This window comes from Bombina bombina, chromosome 3 (genome assembly GCF_027579735.1).
Source record: "Bombina bombina isolate aBomBom1 chromosome 3, aBomBom1.pri, whole genome shotgun sequence".
In the NCBI taxonomy this organism is placed as follows: domain Eukaryota; kingdom Metazoa; phylum Chordata; class Amphibia; order Anura; family Bombinatoridae; genus Bombina; species Bombina bombina.
The window spans coordinates 887,654,314-887,679,515 of record NC_069501.1 but is presented as its reverse complement, the minus strand read 5'-3'; positions in this window follow the sequence as shown (position 1 = coordinate 887,679,515).

Genomic DNA, 25,202 nt, shown 5'->3' with positions numbered 1-25,202 from the left:
ACCTAGAACCTTTGAAAAGATTCTTGGAGCTGTTGCTAGGCCAAATGGAAGAGCAACTAATTGGTACTGCTTGTCTAGAAAAGAGAATCTCAGGAACTGATAATGTTCTGGATGAATCGGAATATGAAGATATGCATCCTGCAAGTCTATTGTAGACATATAATGTCCTTGCTGAACAAAAGGCAGAATAGTCCTTATAGTCACCATCTTGAAATTTGGTACTCTTACATAGCGATTCAAAATTTTCAGATCCAGAATTGGTCTGAATGAATTTTCCTTCTTTGGGAAAATGAATAGATTTGAATAAAACCCCAGACCCTGTCCCTGAAAAGGAACCGGCATGAATACTCCTGAAGACTCCAGGTCTGAAACACACTTCAGGAAAGCCTGAGCTTTTACGGGATTTGCTGGGATACGTGAGGAAAAAAAAAATCTTCTCACAGGAGGTCTTACGCTGAATCCTATTCGATACCCTTGAGAGACAATGCTCTGAATCCATTGATTTTGGACAGAATTTATTCAAAAATCATTGAAAAACCTTAATCTGCCCCCTACCAGCTGAGCTGGAATGAGGGCTGCACCTTCATGCGGACTTATAGGCTGACTTTGGTTTTTTAAAAGGCTTGGATTTATTCGAATTTGAGGAAGGCTTCCAATTGGAAACAGATTCCTTGGGGGATTTGATTTTGTTCCTTATTTTGACGAAAGGAACGAAAACAGTTAGAAGCCTTAGATTTACCTTTAGGTTTTTTATCCTGAGGCAGAAAAAAACCCTTTCCTCCAGTAACAGTTGAAATAATAGAATCCAACTGAGAACCAAATAAATTATTACCTTGGAAAGATAATAATCTGGACTTAGATGTCATACCAGCATTCCATGATTTAAGCCACAAAGGTCTTCTAGCTAAAATAGCTAAAGACATGGATCTAACATCAATTTTGATATCAAAAATGGCATCACAAATAAAATGATTAGCATGTTGCAGTAAACGAACAATGCTAGATATGTCACAATCCAATTCTTGTTACGCTAAATTCTCCAACCAAAAAGTTGATGTAGCCGCAACATCAGCCAAAGAAATTGCAGGCATTAGAAGATGACCTGAATATAAATAGGCTTTCCTTAGATAGGATTCTAGTTTCCTATCTAAAGGATCTTTAAAAGAAGTACTGTCTTCCATAGGAATAGTGGTACGTTTAGCAAGAGTAGAAATAGCCCCATCAACTTTGGGGATATTTTCCCCAAACTATATAGAAATTGCTTGTAAAGAATACAATTTTTTAAACCTTGAAGAAGGAATAAAAGGAGTACCTGGCTTATTCCATTCCTTAGAAATCATATCAGAAATAGCATCATGAATAGGGAAAACCTCTGGAGTAACCACAGGTGGTTTAAAAACAGCATTTAAACGCTTACTAGTCTTAATGTCAAGAGGACTAGCTTCCTCAATATCCAAAGTAATTAACACTTCTTTTAACACTCTATTTTAAACAAATAAGTAGATTTGTCAGTTTCAATATCTGAGGAAGGATCTTTTGCATCAGATAGATCCTCATCAGAGAAGGATAAATCATTATGTTGCCGGTCATTTGAAATTTCATCAACTTTATGAGAAGTTTTAAAAGACCTTTAAATTTATTAGAAGGCGGAAATGCAGACAAAGCCTTCTGAATAGAATCAGTAACAAATTCTTTAAAATTCATAGGTATATCATGTACATTATAAGTTGAAGGAACTGTAACTGACAATGTACTATTACTGATGGATACATTCTCTGCATGTAAAAGTTTATCATGACAACTATTACAAATGACATTCAGAGATATAATTTCCACAATCTTACAACAAATGCACTTAGCTTTGGTAGAACCAATGTCAGGCAGCAACGTTCCAACAGATACTTCTGAGGCAGGATCAGATTGAGACATCTTGCAAAATGTAAAAAAATAAACAACATATAAAACAAAATTATCAATTTCCTTATATGAGTTTCAGGAATGGGAAAAAATGCAAACAGCATAGCCCTCTGACATAGAGAAAGGCAAGAGGCAAACAGCAATGGGGTATAAAACTACTGAAAAATTTTACGGCAAGTATGACGCACAACGTAAGAGAAACATTTTTGGCGCCTACAATAACAAACGACGCAACCATGTGTCAACTACGACGCCGGAAGTGACGAACTTGCATCAACGGATGTACTTTTCGCTCCAAAAAAATTCTCGTGCCAAGAATGACGCAAAAAAGTCTAGCATTTGGCGCACCCGCGGGCCTAATGCTGCCCGCAATTTGAAAGAGTAAAAAGTAGTCAATTTGAAAAAAGACTAAACTCCAGGTAAGAAAAATAAAAATATTTCTTAATATGTTTTATTTCCCAAATATAAAACTGACAGTTCAAGGAAAAACATGAACCTGACTTATGGCAAATATAAGTACAATACATACAGCAGATAGCCAAACCAGTACTGAAACAGTTATCAGTAGAAATAATGGTATATGAGAGTATATAGTCGATCTGAAAAGGGAGATAGGAGATGAATCTCTACGACCGATAACAGAGAACCTATGAAATAGACCCCCATTAGGGAAATCATTGCATTCAATAGGTGAAACTCCCTTCACATCCCTCTGACATTTGCTGTACTCAGAGGAATCAGGCTTCAAAATGCTGAGAAGCGCATGTCAACGTAGAAATCTTAGAAAAACTTGCTTCACCACCTCCATAGGAGGCAACGTTTGTAAAACTGGATTGTGGGTGTGGTGAGGGGTGTATTTATAGGCATTTTGAGGTTTGGGAAACTTTGCCCCTCCTGGTAGGATTGTATATCTCATACGTCACTAGCTCATGGACTCTTGCCAATTACATGAAAGAAAACCTCGCTTAGATAAAATTAAGTGTTCAATCTCCAGGCAGTCAGTTGCAGAGAAACAAGATTCGGATGATGGTAGCTTCCATGGTGGCTGAGATGACATGTCCACCTGATCCGCATACCAAATCCTGCGAGGCCACGCAGAGGCGATGAGGATTACCGATGCCCTCTCCTACTTGACTCGAGCAATCACCCTTGGAAGAAGAGCAAACAGAGGAAACACATAAGCCAGGCTGAAAGACCAAGGCACTGCCAGGGCATCTATCAGCTTGGCCTGGGGATCCCTGGACCTGGACCCGTATCTCCGGAGCTTGGCATTCTGACGAGATGCCATTAGATCCAACTCCAGTTTGCCCCATCTGAGAATCAGGTCGGAAAATATCTCCGGATGAAGTTTCCACTCTCCCAGATGAAATGTCTGCCTGCTCAGAAAATCTGCCTCCCAGTTTTCCATTCCTGGGATGTAGATAGCCGGCAGATGGCAAGAGTGAGACTCCGCCCACTGTATAATCTTGGCAACCTCTGTCATTGCCAAGGAACTCCTTGTTCCTCCCTGATGATTGATGTAAGCTACTGTCTGACTGAAATCTGATTAATTGGGCTGAAGCCAGCTGAGCCAAGCCCGAAGAGCATTGAATATTGCTCTCAACTCCAGAATATTGATGGGAAGTAGAGACTCCACCTGAGTCCATACACCCTGAGCCCTTAGGGAGTTCCAAACTGCTCACCAACCTAATAGACTGGCATCCGTTGTCACTATTACCCATGAGGGCCTGCGGAAGCATGTCCCCTGGGACAGATGATCCAGTGACAACCACCATAGAAGAAAATCCCTTGTCTCCTGATCTAGAAATATTAGAGGAGACAGATCTGTATAATCTCCATTCCACTGCCTGAGCATGCTCAATTGCAGAGGCCGGAGATGAAACCGTGCAAATGGTACTGTTACGGTTACCCTTAGTCTCGCTGAGAGATGGACCGCTTAGTAGCCTGGATCCCTATTGCTAAAGAGGGGAGAAGCTGCTTTCCATAGTATTCTATATGAGTCTCGCAAATATAGAATAATCTCCCTTAGCTGCAGTACAGCTAGGATACCCTTCTGCCCACAAAAACGAGTCAACGCTGCGATTGAGGGTCAAACAAGAACTCAGGACTGGGATGCCCAGCCTGCTTTTTATTAAGGTTACATGCACACAGGGCACTCCCAGGGGGAGAGGGGGGGAAGCACAAAATCCCCCATCACACATTTAGATAGAGAGCACTGTCCTTTGACAGGCCACAATAGGATTACAGTACTTAAGATAACAAGTTTACAAGTTCATCTTATCAATTAGCAGTCTGGCTCCAGAGGTGATTAGACAATGGGATTGGTTATCCCTAAGCTTAGAGCTGAGGCCAGCAAATGTGTATTTAGGCAATAGTTTCTAAAAGCTGAAAAAAAAGAGTTAACTCTTTATGAAATGATACTTGTTACGGTTTTCTTGGAGCCCTTCTTAGGCGCTGGCTTGCTGGTTCAGGCATTGCTGCTGGGAAATAAGCTCTTCACAACAAAATAACGAATGCTTCTGTAACAGTGCTCCCTTTCTGTGGAACACTCTGGCAGACACGGTCTGACCCCTTTTCGGGGCAGACTAAGGCTGTCCAGACCGCTGGTTATGCGGGGCTGAGGTCGGTTTGTCTGGACAACCCGTCGGCGTTGCCATTCTGTTTCCCAGGTCTGTAAGTAATGGTGAAATTGAAGGGTTGCAACGATAAGCTCCAACGTAATAGCCTGCCGTTATCTCCAGAGACCCGGTTCAGCCACACCAACGGGTTATGGTCGGTGACCAGAGTAAACTCCTGACCATATAAATAGGGAGTCAATTTCTTTAATGCCCACACCAAAGCCAAACACTCCTTTTCGACCGCTGCATAGCTGACTTCGCGGGGCAGGAGCTTCCGGCTGATGTAGGCAACTGGATGCTCCCCTCCATCTTCGCCTACTTGGCTGAGGACAGCTCCCAGCCCGAACATGGAAGCATCTGTATGGACGATAAAACGTTTGTTAAGGGCTGGGGCCGCCAAGACAGGAGCGTTAATTAGAGCATTTTTGAGAGCCTGGAAAGCCGTTTCACAGTGGGGAGACCACAGGACCTGTCGAGGTAAGTTCTTCTTGGTCAAGTCAGTCAGGGGTTTGGCAAGTGTGCTGTAGTCTGGTACGAACCGTCTATAGTACCCTGCCGTGCCCAGGAAGGCTAGGACCTGAGTCTTAGTGATGGGGGTGGGCCAATTGGCGACAGCTTCTATTTTGGCCGGCTCTGGTCGCTGCTTTCCACACCCCACCCGGTGACCCAGGTACTGTACCTCGGCCATCCCAAAGTGGCATTTTTCTGGCTTCAGAGTAAGGCCAGCAGCCCGGATCTGATCCAGAACCATTCCCACATGAGCTAAGTGGTCCTCCCAGGACTCACTGTGGATCGCTATGTCGTCCAGGTAGGCGCAAGTAAAACTCGAAGCCATCCAGGAGCCTATCCACCAAGCGCTGGAATGTAGCTGGGGCATTCTTCATCCCAAACGGCATTACCCTAAACTGATATAAGCCGAATGGGGTGACGAATGCCGACTTGGGGATAGCCTCCGGGGCCAGGGGAATCTGCCAGTAACCTTTGCAGAGGTCAATAGTGGTCAGGTAATTTCCCCTGGCTATACGATCGAGTAGCTCGTCTACCCTGGGCATAGGGTAAGCGTCCGTCACGGTATTTTCATTGAGCCTCCGATAGTCTACGCAGAACCGGGTGGTCCCATCTTTCTTGGGCACCAAGACAACTGGGGAGGCCCATGGACTATCGGAGGGCTCAATTACCCTGAGCTGGAGCATCTCATCGATCTCCTTCTTCATTCCTGTCCTAACTGCTTCGGGGATTCGGTACGGAGCCTGGCGCAAGGGAGCTTGTCCCCGAGTATCTACCTGGTGGGTGGTTAAAGTAGTGTACCCTGGCTTCGAGGAGAAGGTGAGGTGTTTGGACTGGAGGAGTTGGTTGAGCTGCTCCCTTTCAGTGGGGCTAAGTCGGTCCCCTATCTGAACCTGCGCCACTATACCTGTGGGGAGACTCTTTTCTAATAGGTCTGGAATGGGTAAACTGTCAGGGTCTTCCTGAGGGGAACAACATACGGCCGTCACGTTCTCTGGTCGCTCAAAATATTCCTTGAGCATGTTTACATGGAATGTCTTTCTAAGATTGTTGTCATGGCAGCTAGCTATCACATAAGTGGTGTCTCCCCTTTTCTCTACGATCTGGTAGGGACCCTGCCAGGACGCCTGCAATTTGTCTGTCTTCACCGGCTTAAGTACTAACACCTTTTGTCCTATGGTGAAGATTCTCTTTCGGGCCCCCCGATCGTACCATACTTTCTGTCTTCTCTGGGCCAACTGGAGATTAGCCCGCACGGATTTGGCTAATTGCTCCATTCGGTCCCTGAGTTCCAGCACGTATGGCACAATGGGGACACCGTCAGCCTCCATCTCTCCCTCCCAGTGCTCCCGGATCAGGTTTAGGGGTCCCCGTACCTTTCTTCCGTAGAGCAACTCGAAGGGAGAGAACCCTGTCGTTTCCTGGGGCACCTCCCGATAAGCAAATAGGAGGTGCGGCAGGAAGCGTTCCCAGTCTCGGTATTCCTGAGTGAACGTCTTGAGCATTTGCTCGAGGGTCCCATTGAACCTGTCACACAGCCCGTTCGTCTGGGGGTGGTATGGGGAGCTCAGGAGGGACTTAATTTTGCAAACCTGCCAGAGTTGTTGGGTTAATTCAGCCGTAAATTGGGTGCCTCGGTCGGATAGGATTTCTTTTGGAAATCCTACCCGGGAGAACACCTGTACTAGTGCATTCGCTACCGTATCCGCTTGTATGTTGGATAGGGCGACAGCCTCTGGGTACCTGGTAGCGTAGTCCACTACGGTAAGAATGTAGCGCTTACCGGAGGGACTAGGGGTAGCCAGTGGTCCCACTAGGTCAATAGCAACCCGGCTGAAGGGTTCCTCTACAATGGGCATATTTACTAGCTGGGCTTTAGGGTGATCGCCTCGCCTTCCTACTCGTTGACACACATCGCAGGTGTTACAGTAAGTTCTAACGTCAGCGTGCACCCCTGGCCAAAAGAACGTTGTGGCCTATTTTGAGGATTTCTTGACGGTATTTGTGGGGCACTACCAGCTGTCGCCTACGCTGTCCCCTATTCTCTGTCCAGCGGTATAGTTTCCCTTTTTCCCTTTTTCCCATAAGAATGTTTCGTTATCTGCCCCGCCCCCTCCGGTCTCTGCTCGTTCCCGGTACTTTTGTAAGGTCGGGTCAGTCTTAGACTCTGCCTCAAAAGCATCTGGGGTGTCCCAGGGTATGGGGCCTAACCTGTCAGGCAAGGTCGGGGTAGGTCTTACCTGTGTCTCCCGCACTGGTGAGAGCTCTCGCTCCGTCCGGGCTTGGGCCCGTGTAGTCACTGGGTCCGCCTCGTTGCATACTGGAGCATAGGCAGAAGTCATGGGGCCCAAATCGTTGCCCAGTAGTACTTCGGCAGGTAAATTATCCATTAGGCCCACGTTCACAGCCCCCTTTCCCGCTCCCCAATCAAGATGCACTTTAGCTGTTGGAATTTTGTACACATCCCCCCCCGCCACTCTAACGGCCACAGTCTGTCCGGATCGCTTGTGCTCTGGCACCAAATGACTCTGTACCAGCGTGATAGTAGCCCCTGTGTCTCGCAATCCCTCGGTAGATCGCCCCTCGAGCCATACCCTCTGCCGATGGTGCTGGCGGTTATCTGAGGCAGCATATACAGGGTCTGCCTCGTGAAGCGGCCCCACATATCCCTCCATAGGGGCCTCTTGGTTAACACAGAGGGCCCGGGCCGGATGATAGGACCCAGAGGGGTAATTGTAATTCCTGGGTGTCTGGTGCGTATTAAGGGTTGCAGCTAGCCATGAAATGCCCTGGTTGCTTGCATCGGTGGCAAGTCGGTCTGGGACGCTCAGAGCTGTTATTGGGTGGTCCTGAGTGTCGGACAGGCCCTGTGGGCCCCGGGGCTCGGAATTCAGCACGAGGGGGTGCACGGTAAACCTCTCTGGGTTCGACCCGTGCTGGAGCTCGGTAGTTCATGGGTTCGTGAAGACGGGAGTCATAATGTTCATCGGCCAATTTGGCTGCTTCTTCTAAGGTAGAAGGCCGCCTGTCTCGCAGCCATTCCTTCCCTTGCTGTTCCATGCCATTATAAAAATGTTCTAAGAGAAACAATTGTAAAATTTCCTCCCCAGTCACCGCTTTACTTCCGCTCAGCCAGTGATTTGCCGCTCTCCGCATTCGGTGCGCCCATTCCATATGGGTATCGTTAGGCTTCTTTTCCGTGCCCCGAAACTGTCGGCGATACATGTCCGGAGTTACAGCGTACCGTCGCAACAGTGTCTCCTTAACTAGCTCATACTGTGTCACTTCCTCAGCACCTAGAGTACGAAAGGCTTCCAGGGCTCGCCCGGATAGTTTCCCAGACAATATCGTGGGCCACTCTCTGTTGGGAATCTGGTGCAGGGCACATTGCCTTTCGAAGTCCGCCAAATATTCATCAATCCCTGTCTCGCTCTCTAGAAAGGGTCGAAATGCCGCATAGGGTATCTTGGGCCTCCCAGCATTTTCGACAGGGATGATTATGTGCAGGGCTTCAGCATTGCGGTGTGCGTTCGCTAGGTTGAGTTCGTGGGCTTGAGTCTCTCGTATATCCTCGTCCGCCTCCGCCATCAACTGCTGTACCAATTCCATGGAGGGGTTCGGCCCGTATAATGAGAGCCTTTCCCGAACAATCCTGGTTTTTTCGTCACTAATCGTGGTCGGTGTTTCCGCCATTGTGAAGCTCTGATCCAGTTCGGTCAATTCTGCGATCAGCTCTCTCCTCGGCCGGTTGCTGGCGTACCCCCCTCTGCTTTCAAGTAAATCCTTTAGGGTTGTACGCTTCAATTTCTCGTAAGCGCTCTCCATCCGTTCTGTACCTCTCCTAGGAAATCCAGGAAAATCCCGCCGCTGCCGCCAAATGTTACGGTTACCCTTAGTCTCGCTGAGAGATGGACCGCTTAGTAGCCTGGATCCCTATTGCTAAAGAGGGGAGAAGCTGCTTTCCATAGTATTCTATATGAGTCTCGCAAATATAGAATAATCTCCCTTAGCTGCAGTACAGCTAGGATACCCTTCTGCCCACAAAAACGAGTCAACGCTGCGATTGAGGGTCAAACAAGAACTCAGGACTGGGATGCCCAGCCTGCTTTTTATTAAGGTTACATGCACACAGGGCACTCCCAGGGGGAGAGGGGGGGAAGCACAAAATCCCCCATCACACATTTAGATAGAGAGCACTGTCCTTTGACAGGCCACAATAGGATTACAGTACTTAAGATAACAAGTTTACAAGTTCATCTTATCAATTAGCAGTCTGGCTCCAGAGGTGATTAGACAATGGGATTGGTTATCCCTAAACTTAGAGCTGAGGCCAGCAAATGTGTATTTAGGCAATAGTTTCTAAAAGCTGAAAAAAAAGAGTTAACTCTTTATGAAATGATACTTGTTACGGTTTTCTTGGAGCCCTTCTTAGGCGCTGGCTTGCTGGTTCAGGCATTGCTGCTGGGAAATAAGCTCTTCACAACAAAATAACGAATGCTTCTGTAACAGGTACTATGTCCATTGCTGCCACCATCAATCTGATTACATCCATGCAAAGAGCCACTGACTGATTGGACTAAATAGCCCGACATGTATTCAGAATCTTTAACATTCTGATCTCCGTCAGAAAAATCTTCATTGAAACAGAGTCGATTACAGAGTTGGGTACAAGGGTACCCTTGTCTGAGGAACTAATGAACTCTTTTCCAAGTTTACCTTCCACCCGTGGGACGTTAGGAAGGAAAGCACTATGGGACCTTGCCAGTGGAAATGATGATGCCTGGATCAGTATATCGTCCAAATAAGATGCCACTGCAACGAACCGCAGCCTTAGAACCACCAGTAAAGACCCCAGAACCTTGGTGAAAATTCGGGGAGCTGTGGCTAGACCGAAAGGAAGAGCAACAAACTGAAAGTGTTTGTCTAGAAAGGCAAATCTCAGGAACCTGAAATGATCTCTGTGGATGGGAACATGAAGGTATGCATCCTTTAGATCCACTGTTGTCATAAATTTACCCTCCTAGATCAATGGAAGAATGGTATGAATAGTTTCAATCCTGAAAGATGGAACTCTGAGAAACTTGTTTAGACTTTTGAGATCTAAGATAGGTCTGCAAGTCCACTCTTTTTAGGGAACTACAAACAGATTCGAGTAAAACCCCTGTCCCTGTTCCTGAATTGGAACGGGACAGATAACTCCCATGGAGGAGAGGTCTCTTACACAGTGTAAGAACGCCTCTCTTTTTATCTGGTCTACAGACAACCGTGAAAGAAGAAACCTTCCTCTGGGGGAAGAATTTTTGAATTCCAGTTTGTATCCCTGAGACACTATATCTATTGCCCAAGGATCCTGAACATCTCTCAACCAAGCCTGGAGAAAGAAAGACAGTCCGGTCCCGGATCGGGGGCAAACCCTTCATGCTGACTTGGGAGCAGCAGCAGGCTTTCTGGATTGCTTACCCTTGTTCCAAGACTGGTTGGGTCTCCAGGTAGACTTAGTTTGTGAATAATTCCCCTTCCTGCTTAGAGGAAGAGGGAGAGGGAGTTCCCTTGAAATTTCGAAAGGAACGAAAATGACTCTGTCGACCTCTCTGGATCTCTTATCCTGAGGGAGGAGATGACCCTTGCCTCCCGTAATATCAGAAATAATTTCCTTCAAGTCAGGTCCGAACAAGGCCTTCCCCTCGTAAGGAATAGCCAAAAGTTTAGACTTGGAAGACACATCCGCAGACCAAGATTTCAACCATAAGGCTAAGATGGAAAATCTGCAGAGAAGAATCAGTAATAAACGAATTAGCCAATTTAAGAGCTTTAATCCTATCTAGAATCTCTTCCAAAGAAGTTTCAGTTTTAAGAGATTCTTCCAGGGCATCAAACCAATAAGCAGCTGCACTTGTAACCATAACAATGCAGGCTTCCGTTTGTAATACTAACCCCTGATGAACATAGATTTTTTTTTAAGGAAACCCGCTAATTTCTTATCCATAGGGTCCTTGAAAGCATAACTATCCTCAATAGGAATAGTAGTCCGTTTAGCCAAAGTAGAAATAGCTCCTTCCACCTTAGGGACCACCTTAGAAATAATCTCTGGAGTTCTCTTAGGAACCTGAAAAACATCAGAATAAGCAGGAACTTCTAGATATCTCTCCAGCTTACTCAATTTTTCTGGAGGAACCACAATAGAATCACAGTCGTCCAGAGTCACCAAAACCTCCCTCAGTAACAGGCGGAGGTGTTCAAGTTTAAACCTGAAAGAAACCACTTCTGAATCTGTTACCGGCAGGACACTTCCTGAATCAGAAAGTTCCCCTTCAGATAGAACCTCTATATTCTAAAATACAGAACTCTGTGAGGGTATATCTGAGATTGCCAATAAAGCATCTGAAGCTGAATTAACCCCATGGGCTTCTTTCCTTCTGCTTTTGCCTTTAAATACAGGAAAGGCAGACAACACCTCAGAAAGTGTGGATGACATAACAGATGCAATGTCCTTTAAAGTAATTGCAGCAGAGGCTGCAGAGGTACTTGGCTCCGCTTGAGCCGGCGTTAAGGGCTGTGATGCTTGGGGAGAAAGGAGCGGCATACTCTGTATCTCATCAGTAGAACCCTGAGAAACATCCACTGTAGACAATTTTTTATCAAAGAAAATATGCTCTCTAAATTGAAGAGCCCTATCAATACATGCAGGACAAAAAGTAACTGGGGGTTCCACATTTGCATTTAAACACATGGAACACGTAACTTTTTGAAGTTCTTCCATGTTAAAATAAAGCAAACAAAACAGTGGTTGTGGCTTCTTAAAGAAAACAGTCAAATTTGTGCCAAAAAAACAAAGGAAAAAAACATAAATTTATGTAAGAACTTACCTGATAAATTATTTTCTTTCATATTGGCAAGAGTCCATGAGCTAGTGACGTATGGGATATACAATCCTACCAGGAGGGGCAAAGTTTCCCAAACCTCAAAATGCCTATAAATACACCCCTCACCACACCCACAATTCAGTTTAACGAATAGCCAAGCAGTGGGGTGATAAAGAAAGAAGTAGAAAGCATTAACAAAGGAAATTTGGAAATAATTGTGCTTTATACAAAAAATCATAACCACCATAAAAAGGGTGGGCCTCATGGACTCTTGCCAATATGAAAGAAATGAATTTATCAGGTAAGTTCTTACATAAATTATGTTTTCTTTCATGTAATTGGCAAGAGTCCATGAGCTAGTGACGTATGGGATATCAATACCCAAGATGTGGACCCCCACTCAAGAGTCACTAGCGAGGGAGGGAATAAAATAAAAACAGCCATAATCTGCTGAAAAAAATTAATCCACAACCCAAAACAGAATTTATGCTTACCTGATAAATTACTTTCTCTTACGGTGTACCCAGTCCACGAATTCATCCTTACTTGTGGGATATTCTCAATCCCTACAGGAAGTGGCAAAGAGAGCACACAGCAGAGCTGTCCATATAGCTCCCCTCAGGCTCCGCCCCCCCAGTCATTTGACCGACGGTTAGGAGTAAAAGGAGAAACCATAGGGTGCAGTGGTGACTGTAGTTTTACAAAAATAAATTTGAACCTGACTTAATTGCCAGGGCGGGCCGTGGACTGGATACACCGTAAGAGAAACAGAATTTATGTTTACCTGATAAATTTCTTTCTCCTACGGTGTATCTGGTCCACGGCTTCATCCTTACTTGTGGGATATTCTCAATCCCTACAGGAAGTGGCAAAGAGAGCACACAGCAGAGCTGTCCATATAGCTCCCCTCAGGCTCCGCCCCCCCAGTCATTCGACCGACGGTTAGGAGAAAAAGGAGAACCATAGGGTGCAGTGGTGACTGTAGATTACAAAATAAAAATTTAAACCTGACCAAATGCCAGGGTGGGCCGTGGACCGGATACACCGTAGGAGAAAGAAATTTATCAGGTAAACATAAATTCTGTTTTCTCCTACATTGGTGTATCCGGTCCACGGCTTCATCCTTGTGGGAACCAATACCAAAGCTTTAGGACACGGATGAAGGGAGGGAAGTCAGGTAACCTAAACGGAAGGCACCACTGCTTGTAAAACCTTTCTCCCAAAAATAGCCTCCGAAGAAGCATAAGTATCGAATTTGTAAAATTTGGCAAATGTATGCAGAGAAGACCAAGTCGCTGCCTTACAGATCTGTTCAACAGAAGCCTCATTCTTGAAAGCCCATGTGCAAGCCACAGCTCATAGCAGTCTCATATGCCAACCGGATGATGCTTTTCAGCCAGAAAGACAGAGAGGTCGCAGTCGCCTTTTGACCTCTCCTCTTGCCAGAATAGACGACAAACAAGGACGATGTTTGTCTGAAGTCTTTAGTTGCTTTTAGATAAAACTTCAAAGCACGAACCACATCAAGATTGTGTAACAGACATTCCTTGTTAGAAACTGGGTTAGGACACAGAGAAGGAACAACAATTTCCTGGTTAATATTCTTATTGGAAACCACTTTTGGAAGAAAACCAGGCTTGGTACGTAAAACAACCTTATCTGTATGAAACACAAGATAGGGTGAATTACACTGCAAAGCAGACAATTCGGAAACTCTTCTAGCAGAAGAAATAGCAATCAAAAACAAAACTTTCCAAGATAGTAACTTAATATCTATGGAATGTAGAGGTTCAAACGGAACCCCTTGAAGAACTGAAAGAACTAAATTTAGACTCCATGGAGGAGCCACAGGTCTGTAGACAGGCTTGATTCTGACTAAAGCCTGTACGAACGCCTGAACATCTGGCACGGCTGCCAGACGCTTGTGTAACAAAACAGACAGAGCAGATATCTGTCCTTTTAGGGAACTAGCTGACAGACCTTTCTCCAATCCTTCTTGGAGAAAAGAAAGTATCCTTGGAATCCTAATCTTACTGCATGAGTAACCCTTGGATTCGCACCAGCAAAGATATTTCTGCCATATCTTATGGTAAATCTTCCTGGTGACAGGCTTTCTAGCCTGAATCAGAGTATCTATAACTGATTCCGAAAACCCACGCTTAGCTAGAATCAAGCGTTCAATCTCCAAGCAGTCAGTTGCAGAGAAACTAGGTTTGGATGTTCGAATGGACCTTGGATTAGAAGGTCCTGCCTCAAAGGTAGCTTCCATGGTGGAACCGATGACATATTCACCAGGTCTGCATACCAAGTCCTGCGTGGCCACGCAGGTGCTATTAGAATTACCGAAGCCTTCTCCTGTTTGATCCTGGCTACTAGCCGGGGGAGAAGAGGAAACGGTGGAAAGACATAAGCTAGATTGAACGACCAAGGCGCCACTAAGGCATCTACCAATGTCGCCTTGGGATCCCTGGACCTGGACCCATAACGTGGAACTTTGGAGTTCTGACGTGACGCCATCAGATCCAGATCTGGAAGGCCCCATAGTTGAGTTAACTGGGCAAAAACCTCCGGGTGAAGTTCCCACTCCCCCGAATGGAAAGTCTGACGACTCAGATAATCCGCTTCCCAGTTGTCCACTCCTGGGATGTGAATTGCTGATAGATGGCAGGAGTGATCCTCTGCCCATTTGATGATCTTGGATACCTCCATCGCCAGGGCACTGATGATTGATGTACGCTACAGTCGTCATGTTGTCTGACTAGAAAGGCGAACCTTAGGAACTGATGGTGATCTTTGTGGATAGGAATATGCAGGTACGCATCCTTTAAGTCCACGGTAGTCATATATTGACCCTCCTGGATCATTGGTAAAATTGTCCGAATGGTTTCCATTTTGAATGATGGAACTCTGAGGAATTTGTTTAGGATTTTTAAATCCAGAATTGGCCTGAAAGTTCCTTCCTTTTTGGGAACTACAAACAGGTTTGAGTAAAAACCCAGTCCTTGTTCTGCTGTTGGAACTGGGTGTATCACTCCCATTTTTAAAAGGTCTTCTACGCAATGTAAAAATGCCCGTCTCTTTATCTGGTCTAAAGACAAGCGAGACATGTGGAACCTTCCCTTTGGAGGAAGGTCCTTGAATTCTAGAAGATACCCCTGAGAGACAATTTCTAGAGCCCAGGGGTCCGGAACATCTCTTGCCTAAGCTTGAGCAAAGAGAGAAAGTCTGCCCCCTACTAGATCTGGTCCTGGATCGGGGGGCTACCCCTTCATGCTGTCTTGGTAGCAGCAGCAGGCTTCTTGGCCTGTTTACCCTTGTTCCAGCCTTGCAATGGTTTCCATGCTGGTTTGGGCTGGGATGCGTTGCCCTCCTGCCTAGAAGCTGTAGAGGTAGAAGCCGGTCCGTTCCTGAAATTTCGAAAGGAACGAAAATTAGACTTATTTTTAGCTTTGAAAGGTCTATCCTGTGGAAGGGCATGGCCCTTTCCCCCGGTGATATCTGAAATAATTTCTTTCAACTCTGGCCCGAATAGGGTCTTAGCCTTGAAAGGAATATTAAGCAATTTTGTTTTGGACGACACGTCCGCCACGTCCGCCGACCAAGATTTTAGCCAAAGCGCTCTGCTTCAGGGCGTGAATTCTGTCCATGACTTCATCATAAGAAGTCTCCTTCTGGAGCGAGTTTTCTAGTTCCTCAAACCAAAAAGCTGCTGCAGTGGTTACAGGAATAATGCAAGAAATTGGTTGAAGAAGAAAACCTTGTTGAACAAAAATTTTCTTAAGTAAACCTTCTAATTTTTTATCCATAGGATCTTTGAAAGCGCAACTGTCTTCTATAGGTATAGTTGTGCGCTTAGATAGCGTTGAAACTGCCCCCTCTACCTTGGGGACCGTCTGCCACGCATCCCTTCTGGGTTCAACAATTGGGAACATTTTCTTAAATATAGGAGGGGGAACAAAAGGTACACCTGGCTTCTCCCACTCCTTATTCACTATATCCACCACCCTCTTAGGTATCGGAAACGCATCAGTGTGTACTGGGACCTCTAAGAATTTATCCATTTTACACAATTTTTCTGGGACCACCAAGGGGTCACAATCATCAAGCGTAACTAGAACCTCCTTAAGTAGGGCGCGGAGGTGTTCTAGCTTAAATTTAAATGCTATGGTATCAGGCTCTGCCTGCTGAGAAATTTTTCCTGTGTCAGAAATTTCTCCCTCAGACAGGCCCTCCCTCACCGCCAAGTCAGATTGATGTGAGGGCACTACAGATAAATTATCCTCTGCGTCTGCTTGCTCATTTTCTGTATTTAAAACTGAGCAATCACGCTTCCTTGGAAAAGCTGGCAATTTGGATAAAAATGCTGCGAGAGAATTAATCATTACTGCTGCTAACTGCTGCATAGTAATAGCAATTGGAGCGCTAGATGTACTGGGCATAGCTGGTGTTGACACAGAAGGAGGGGATAGCGAGCTATCCTCACTACCTTCAGCTAAAGAATCATCTTGGGCTACATCTTTAAGCGTGATTGTACGGACGCTATGGCACACTTCACACATAAATTTAATGGGGGAACCACCTTGGCCTTTAAACATACAGAACATAGGCTATCTGAAGGGTCAGACATGTTTGACAGACTTAGACAGAACTTCAATGCAATAAAAATTATCTTTTACAAAAACGTTACTGTCTCTTTAAATAATAAAAGTGCACACTTTATTACTGAAACATGAGAAAACCATCAAATAAACATCCGATTTTAATGAAATTTTCACCACAGTGTCTTAATGCTTTGAGAAGATTGCACACACATTTTCAAACCAATTAACCCCTTAATGCCCAAACCGGAGCTAATAATAGCAATTAACCGGTTAAAAACACTACAGTCCCATGCCACAGTCTCTACTGTGGCCTTTACCTTCCTTAGGGATTATTTAAGTAAGAAATAAGCCTCTCTGAAGTCCTTTCTGATGCCTCTGGACTCCCCACGTGAAGCTGCATGAACTGCCTAGTGAAAACAACTGCGCAATTGAGGCGCGAAAATGAGGCCTCCTCCCTCTACATTCCAGAGTGGAGGGGCCTTTCTGACTAGATTAGGTGTCTAAGTAACTGCCAGGCGTAATATTAAACCCCATAAGTGTTTCAAAGTCTGAAAAAACACCTTATTTATACTTAAAACATGCCAAAAAGCAATCGATTTAGCCCACAATAGTGTCAACCAGCATAGAGCCCTTAATATAAGCCATAATTTTATACAGAGTCTAAGAAAAATGGCTTACCTATCCCAGAGGGGATGTCTGACAGTCTTCTAGCATTACTTGGTCTTGTTAGAAAAATGACTGATCATACCTGAAGCAGTTAAGCCTGCAAACTGTTCCCCCCAACTGAAGTTCTCTGGTTTCAACAGTCCTGCGTGGGAACAGCAATGGATTTTAGTTACTGGTGCTAAAATCATATTCCTCTTAGCAGAAATCTTCATCACTTTCTGCTGCAGAGTAAATAGTACAAGCCGGCACTATTTTAAAATAACAAACTCTTGATAGAAGAAATAAAAAACTACAACTAACACCACATACTCTTTACCACCCCCGTGGAGACTACTAGTTAGAGCGGCAAAGAGAATGACTGGGGTGGCGTAGCCTGAGGGGAGCTATATGGACAGCTCTGCTGTATGCTCTCTTTGCCACTTCCTGTAGGGATTGAGAATATCCCACAAGTAAGGATGAAGCCGTGGACCGGATACACCAATGTAGGAGAAAAATAATTTATCAGGTAAGCATAAATTCTGTTTTCTCTTACATGGTGTATCCAGTCCACGGATTCATCCTTACTTGTGGGATACCAATACCAAAGCTTTAGGACACGGATGAAGGGAGGGAACAAGTCAGGTAACCTAAACAGAAGGCACCACTGCTTGCAAAACCTTTCTCCCAAAAATAGCCTCCGAAGAAGCAAAAGTATTGAATTTGTAAAATTTGGCAAATGTATGCAGTGAAGACCAAGTCGCTGTTTTACAAATCTGTTCAACAGAAGCCTCATTCTTGAAAGCCCATGTGGAAGCCACAGCTCTGGTGGAATGAGCTGTAATTCGTTCAGGAGGCTGCTGTCCAGCAGTCTCATAAGCCAATCGGATGATGCTTTTCAGCCAAAAGGAAAGAGAGGTAGCAGTCGCTTTCTGACCTCTCCTTTTACCAGAATAGACAACAAACAAGGACGATGTTTGTCTGAAATCTTTAGTTGCATTTAAATAGAACTTTAAAGCACAAACCACATCAAGATTGTGTAACAGTCGTTCCTTCTTAGAAACTGGATTAGGGCACAGAGAAGGAACAATGATTTTCTGGTTAATATTCTTATTAGAAACCACTTTTGGAAGGAAACCAGGTTTGGTACGCAAAACAACCTTATCTGCATGGAACACCAGATAGGGTGAATTACACTGCAAGGCAGACAATTCAGAAACTCTTCGAGCAGAAGAAATAGCTACCAAAAACAAAACTTTCCAAGATAACTTAATATCTATGGAATGTAAAGGTTCAAACGGAACCCCTTGAAGAACTGAAAGAACTAAATTTAGACTCCATGGAGGAGCCACAGGTTTGTAGACAGGCTTGATTCTAACTAGGGCCTGTGCAAACGCCTGAACGTCTGGTTCAGCTGCCAGACGCTTGTGTAACAGGATAGACTGAGCAGATATCTGTCCCTTTAAAGAAGTAGCTGACAAACCTTTCTCCAATCCTTCTTGGAGAAAAGACAATATCCTTGGAATCCTAATCTTACTCCACGAGTAACCCTTGGATTCACACCAACAAAGATATTTCCGCCATATATTATGGTAAATTTTCCTGGTAACAGGCTTTCTGGCCTGGATCAGAGTATCTATAACTGATTCAGAGAACCCACGCTTAGCTAGAATTAAGCGTTCAATCTCCAAGCAGTCAGTTGCAGAGAAACTAGATTTGGATGCTTGAATGGACCTTGTATTAGAAGATCCTGCCTCGATGGCAGTTTCCATGGTGGAACCGATGACATGTCCACTAGGTCTGCATACCAAGTCCTGCGTGGCCACGCAGGCGCTATCAGAATTACCGAAGCCTTCTCCTGTTTGATTCTGGCTACTAGCCGAGGGAGAAGAGGAAACGGTGGAAAGACATAAGCTAGACTGAATGACCAAGGCGCTACTAAAGCATCTATCAATGCCGCCTTGGGATCCCTGGACCTGGATCCGTAAAGGGGAAGTTTGGTGTTCTGACGGGACGCCATCAGATCCAACTCTGGAATGCCCCATAGCTGGGTCAGCTGAGCAAAGACCTCCGGGTGGAGTTCCCACTCCCCCGGATGGAAAGTCTGACGACTCAGAAAATCCGCCTCCCAGTTGTCTACTCCTGGGATGTGAATTGCAGATAGATGGCAGGAGTGATCCTCCGCCCATTTGATGATCTTGGTTACTTCCATCATCGCTAAGGAACTCTTTGTTCCTCCCTGATGATTGATGTATGCTACAGTCGTGATGTTGTCCGACTGAAAGCTGATGAACTTGGCCGCCGCTAGCTAAGGCCAAGCCTGGAGATGTTAAATCACTGTATCAGGCTTACCTAAATATACCAGGCACTGTCAGCATTTTAGACCTTATCTCTCTAGAAAAAAATATACTGAACATACCTCAAAGCAGGCAATCTGCAGACCGTCCCCCCAACTGAAGTTGTCTTTTCATACTCTTCAGTTATGTGTGAGAACAGCAATGGACCTTAGTTACAAACCGCTAAGATCATCAAACCTCCAGGCAGAAGTCTTCTTCCAATTTCTGCCTGAGAGTAAAAACAGTACAAGCCGGTACCGTTTAAAAATAAACTTTTGATTGAAGGTAAAAACTACACTAAGTCACCACATCTCTCTTGATACTTCCTTTCTTGGTGAGAGCTGCAAGAGAATGACTGGGGTGGCAGTTAGGGGAGGAGCTATATAGACAGCTCTGCTGTGGGTGTCCTCTTGCAGCTTCCTGTTGGGAAGGAGAATATCCCACAAGTAATGGATGAACCCGTGGACTGGATACACCTTTACAAGAGAAAACAACATATAAAGTAAAATATCAATTTCCTTAAATGACAGTTTCAGGAAAGGGGAAAAAATGCAAGCAAAATAAGCCTCTGAAAACCAGAAGCAGAATGAAATAAAGATTTAAATAATGTCAGAAATCTGGCGCCAAGTATGACGCCCACAACTGACAAAATATATTTTTTGGCGCCAAGAACATCTGTAACAGACACGAGCGTCATAGATGACGTAACTATGTGAAAATTTTCGGCGCCAACTAGGACGCCGGAAATGACGAAAATACATCAACAAACTTAATTCTCGAGCCAAAAAAGTATTGCGCCAAAAATGACGCAATAAATTATAGCATTTTGCGCACCCGAGAGCCTAACAGCCCGCAATTTAGAAAGAAAGTCAATTGAAAAATTTCAGGTAAGAATTTTTTTTTTTTTTTCTTTATGCATTTCCCAAAAAATGAAACTGACAGTCTGCAAGAAGGAAATATACTGATTAACCTGAATCTTGACAAATAAAAGTATAAAACATATATTTAGAACTTTACATATAAAGTGCCAAACCATAGCCGAGTGTCATAAATAAAATAAGACATACTTACCAACAGACACTCATCTACATATAGTAGATAGCCAAACCAGTACTGAAACGAGAATCAGCAGAGGTAATGGTATATAAGTATATCGTCGATCTGAAAAGGGAGGTAGGAGAAGAATCTCTACGACCGATAGAGAACCTATGAAATAGATCCCCGATAGGATGACCATAGCATTCAATACACCCTTCACATCCCTCTGTCATTCACTGCACTCTGAGAGGAAAACCGGGCTTCAGCATGTTGCGAAGCGCATATCAACGTAGAAATCTCGCACAAACTTACTTCACCACCTCCATAGGAGGCAAAGTTTGTAAAACAATTGTGGGTTTGGTAGGGGGTGTATTTATAGGCATTTTGAGGTTTGGGAAACTTTGCCCCTCCTGGTAGGAATGTATATCCCATACGTCACTAGCTCATGGACTCTTGCCAATTACATGAAAGAAATAGAGTAATAAAGCGCTGTGAGAGCTAGCAGATGTATGCTCTTTTGATATGACAGTCAGTTTTAGAACAGTCAAAATTAAAACAACAATTTAAAACATAGAATCAATATAAATTATAAAACAATAAAAAGCAGTAAATGAGAAGCAATCAATGCCAAGTGTGAGTGAATACAAGTTCAAACAAAAGTCGATCGAGTGATATATCAGTTCTACTCCTAATTGTTGTCCAAAGTGCAGGTGCAAAAGATGGTGAAAAAATCCACAAAAAATGCTGTGTTCAAAAAATCTCAAATAAAGCAGAAAATGTGAAAAATGTGACAAAAATATATTAAAAAATATATTATTAAAAAATTAAAGTTGGAAACAGCTGTGTATATCCAAATAACAAAATAAGTGATGATAACTGATGAAAATCAATATAAGTGTTCAGTGATAGTTAATCCAATCTTTGGAATAAAATAACCAAAAAACGATAGATGTGAAAGTCCTCAAATCCTGTGGGAAAGAAATAACATAGAACAGCACTGTTTAAATAAGTGACATATGATTGAAATATAGCTCACCATATATTGCCAAGGCGTTTTGGCCCACTGTAGGGCCTTTTTCAAGACTAGTATATGGTTGGTGAGTCAGCTCCTTTATATCTACGGTATAATCAATCAAAATATTAAGTCTTTGGCGCCAAAAAACAAACAACAGTCATCACAGGAAGTTATGGACCAGATCTACTGACCCTATAAACCGGATATAATATACCGGAGGGGATTCTAAGTTCTTATGTTCCCATAATAATCAAAGATGTTCTAATGCCCAAATTTATGCAATTAAAACTGTGCCCGAATGGTTATATAATTTTATATGATGCCTCGGATGATTTGTAAAATGTTGTGACCCATTACCGTTAAATTGTAATCTAACCGGAAGTGGTTAGTTTCGCCATACCGGAAGTTGTTGCGACTCAAACTTCCGGTTGGCTGCCTGATGTAGAATGTCGTGTCTTTTTGTTTATCATCCGGTGTACGAAGGAATCTGATCGAATTGGAATGGTTACAATGGAAACATAATTACATATCTATAATGAAAATGGTGATCAAAGAACAAAGTTCATACCAGTTTTAATATAATAGAAAAATTGCTAAAGTAGTAAAATTGCTAAAATATAAATATAAAAATATAGAAAAACAGAATTTATGCTTACCTGATAAATTACTTTCTCCAACGGTGTGTCCGGTCCACGGCGTCATCCTTACTTGTGGGAATATCTCTTCCCCAACAGGAAATGGCAAAGAGTCCCAGCAAAGCTGGCCATATAGTCCCTCCTAGGCTCCGCCCACCCCAGTCATTCGACCGACGGACAGGAGGAAAAATATAGGAGAAACCATATGGTACCGTGGTGACTGTAGTTAGAGAAAATAATTCATCAGACCTGATTAAAAAACCAGGGCGGGCCATGGACCGGACACACCGTTGGAGAAAGTAATTTATCAGGTAAGCATAAATTCTGTTTTCTCCAACATTGGTGTGTCCGGTCCACGGTGTCATCCTTACCAATACCAAAGCTTTAGGACACGGATGAAGGGAGGGAGCAAATCAGGTTACCTAAACGGAAGGCACCACGGCTTGCAAAACCTCTCCCCCAAAATGAGCCTCCGAAGAAGCAAAAGTATCAAATTTGTAAAATTTGGCAAAAGTGTGCAGTGAAGACCAAGTCGCTGCCTTACATATCTGGACAACAGAAGCCTCGTTCTTGAAGGCCCATGTGGAAGCCACAGCCCTAGTGGAGTGAGCTGTGATTCTTTCAGGAGGCTGCCGTCCGGCAGTCTCATAAGCCAATCGGATGATGCTTTTAAGCCAAAAGGAAAGAGAGGTAGAAGTTGCTTTTTGACCTCTCCTTTTACCAGAATAGACAACAAACAAAGAAGATGTTTGTCTGAAATCTTTTGTAGCCTCTAAATAGAATTTTAGAGCACGGACTACGTCCAAATTGTGTAACAAACGTTCCTTCTTTGAAACTGGATTCGGACATAAAGAAGGTACAACTATCTCCTGGTTAATATTCTTGTTAGAAACAACCTTTGGAAGAAAACCAGGCTTAGTACGCAAAACCATCTTATCTGCATGGAACACCAGATAGGGCGGAGAACACTGCAGAGCAGATAACTCTGAAACTCTTCTAGCAGAAGAAATAGCAACCAAAAACAAAACTTTCCAAGATAGTAACTTAATATCTATGGAATGTAGAGGTTCAAACGGAACCCCTTGAAGAACTGAAAGAACTAGATTTAGACTCCAGGGAGGAGTCAAAGGTCTGTAAACAGGCTTGATCCTAACCAGAGCCTGAACAAATGCTTGAACATCTGGCACAGCTGCCAGTCTTTTGTGTAGTAAGACAGATAAAGCAGAGATCTGTCCCTTTAGAGAACTTGCAGATAATCCTTTCTCCAAACCTTCTTGTAGAAAGGAGAGAATCTTAGGAATTTTTATCTTATTCCATGGGAATCCTTTGGATTCACACCAACAGATATATCTTTTCCATATTTTATGGTAAATCTTTCTAGTTACCGGTTTTCTGGCCTGAACCAGAGTATCTATCACAGAATCTGAAAACCCATGCTTTGATAGAATCAAGCGTTCAATCTCCAAGCCGTCAGCTGGAGGGAGACCAGATTTGGATGTTCGAATGGACCCTGAACAAGAAGGTCCTGTCTCAAGGGTAGCTTCCATGGTGGAACCGATGACATATTCACCAGGTCTGCATACCAAGTCCTGCGTGGCCAAGCAGGAGCTATCAAGATCACCGAGGTCCTCTCCTGTTTGATCCTGGCTACCAGCCTGGGAATGAGAGGAAACGGTGGAAATACATAAGCTAGGTTGAAGGTCCAAGGTGCTACTAGTGCATCTACTAGAGTCGCCTTGGGATCCCTGGATCTGGACCCGTAGCAAGGAACCTTGAAGTTCTGACGAGACGCCATCAGATCCATGTCCGGAATGCCCCATAATTGAGTTAGTTGGGCAAAGATCTCCGGGTGGAGTTCCCACTCCCCCGGATGGAATGTCTGACGACTCAGATAATCCGCTTCCCAGTTTTCCACACCTGGGATGTGGATCGCAGATAGGTGGCAGGAGTGATCCTCCGCCCATTGAATTATTTTGGTCACTTCTTTCATCGCCAGGGAACTCCTTGTTCCCCCCTGATGATTGATATACGCAACGGTCGTCATGTTGTCTGATTGGAATCTTATGAATCTGGCCTTTGCTAGCTGAGGCCAAGCCCTGAGAGCATTGAAGATCGCTCTTAGTTCCAGAATGTTTATCGGGAGAAGAGACTCTTCCCGAGACCATAGTCCCTGAGCTTTCAGGGATTCCCAGCCCACTAGACTGGCGTCGGTCGTGACAATGACCCACTTTGGTCTGCGGAAGCTCAATCCCTGAGATAGATGGTCCAGGGTCAGCCACCAACGGAGTGAATCTCTGGTCTTCTGATCTACCTGAATCATTGGAGACAAGTCTGTATAGTCCCCATTCCACTGTTTGAGCATGCACAGTTGTAATGGTCTTTGATGAATTCGTGCAAAAGGAACTATGTCCACTGCTGCAAACATCAACCCTACTACTTCCATGCACTGCGCTATGGAAGGACGTGGAACAGAATGAAGAACTTGACAAGTGCTTAGAAGTTTTGACTTTCTGACCTCTGTCAGAAAAATCCTCATTTCTAAGGAATCTATTATTGTTCCCAAGAAGGGAACTCTTGTTGACGGAGACAGAGAACTTTTTTCTATGTTCACCTTCCATCCGTGTGATCTGAGAAAGGCCAGAACGATGTCTGTATGAGCCTTTGCTTTTGACAGGGACGACGCTTGTATTAGAATGTCGTCCAAGTAAGGTACTACTGCAATGCCCCTTGGTCTTAGAACCGCTAGAAGGGACCCTAGTACCTTTGTGAAAATCCTTGGAGCAGTGGCTAACCCGAATGGGAGGGCCACAAACTGGTAATGTTTGTCCAGAAAGGCGAACCTTAGGAACTGATGATGTTCTTTGTGGATAGGAATATGTAGGTACGCATCCTTTAGATCCACGGTAGTCATAAATTGACCTTCCTGGATAGTGGGTAGAATCGTTCGAATGGTTTCCATCTTGAACGATGGTACCCTGAGAAATTTGTTTAGGATCTTCAAATCCAAAATTGGTCTGAAAGTTCCCTCTT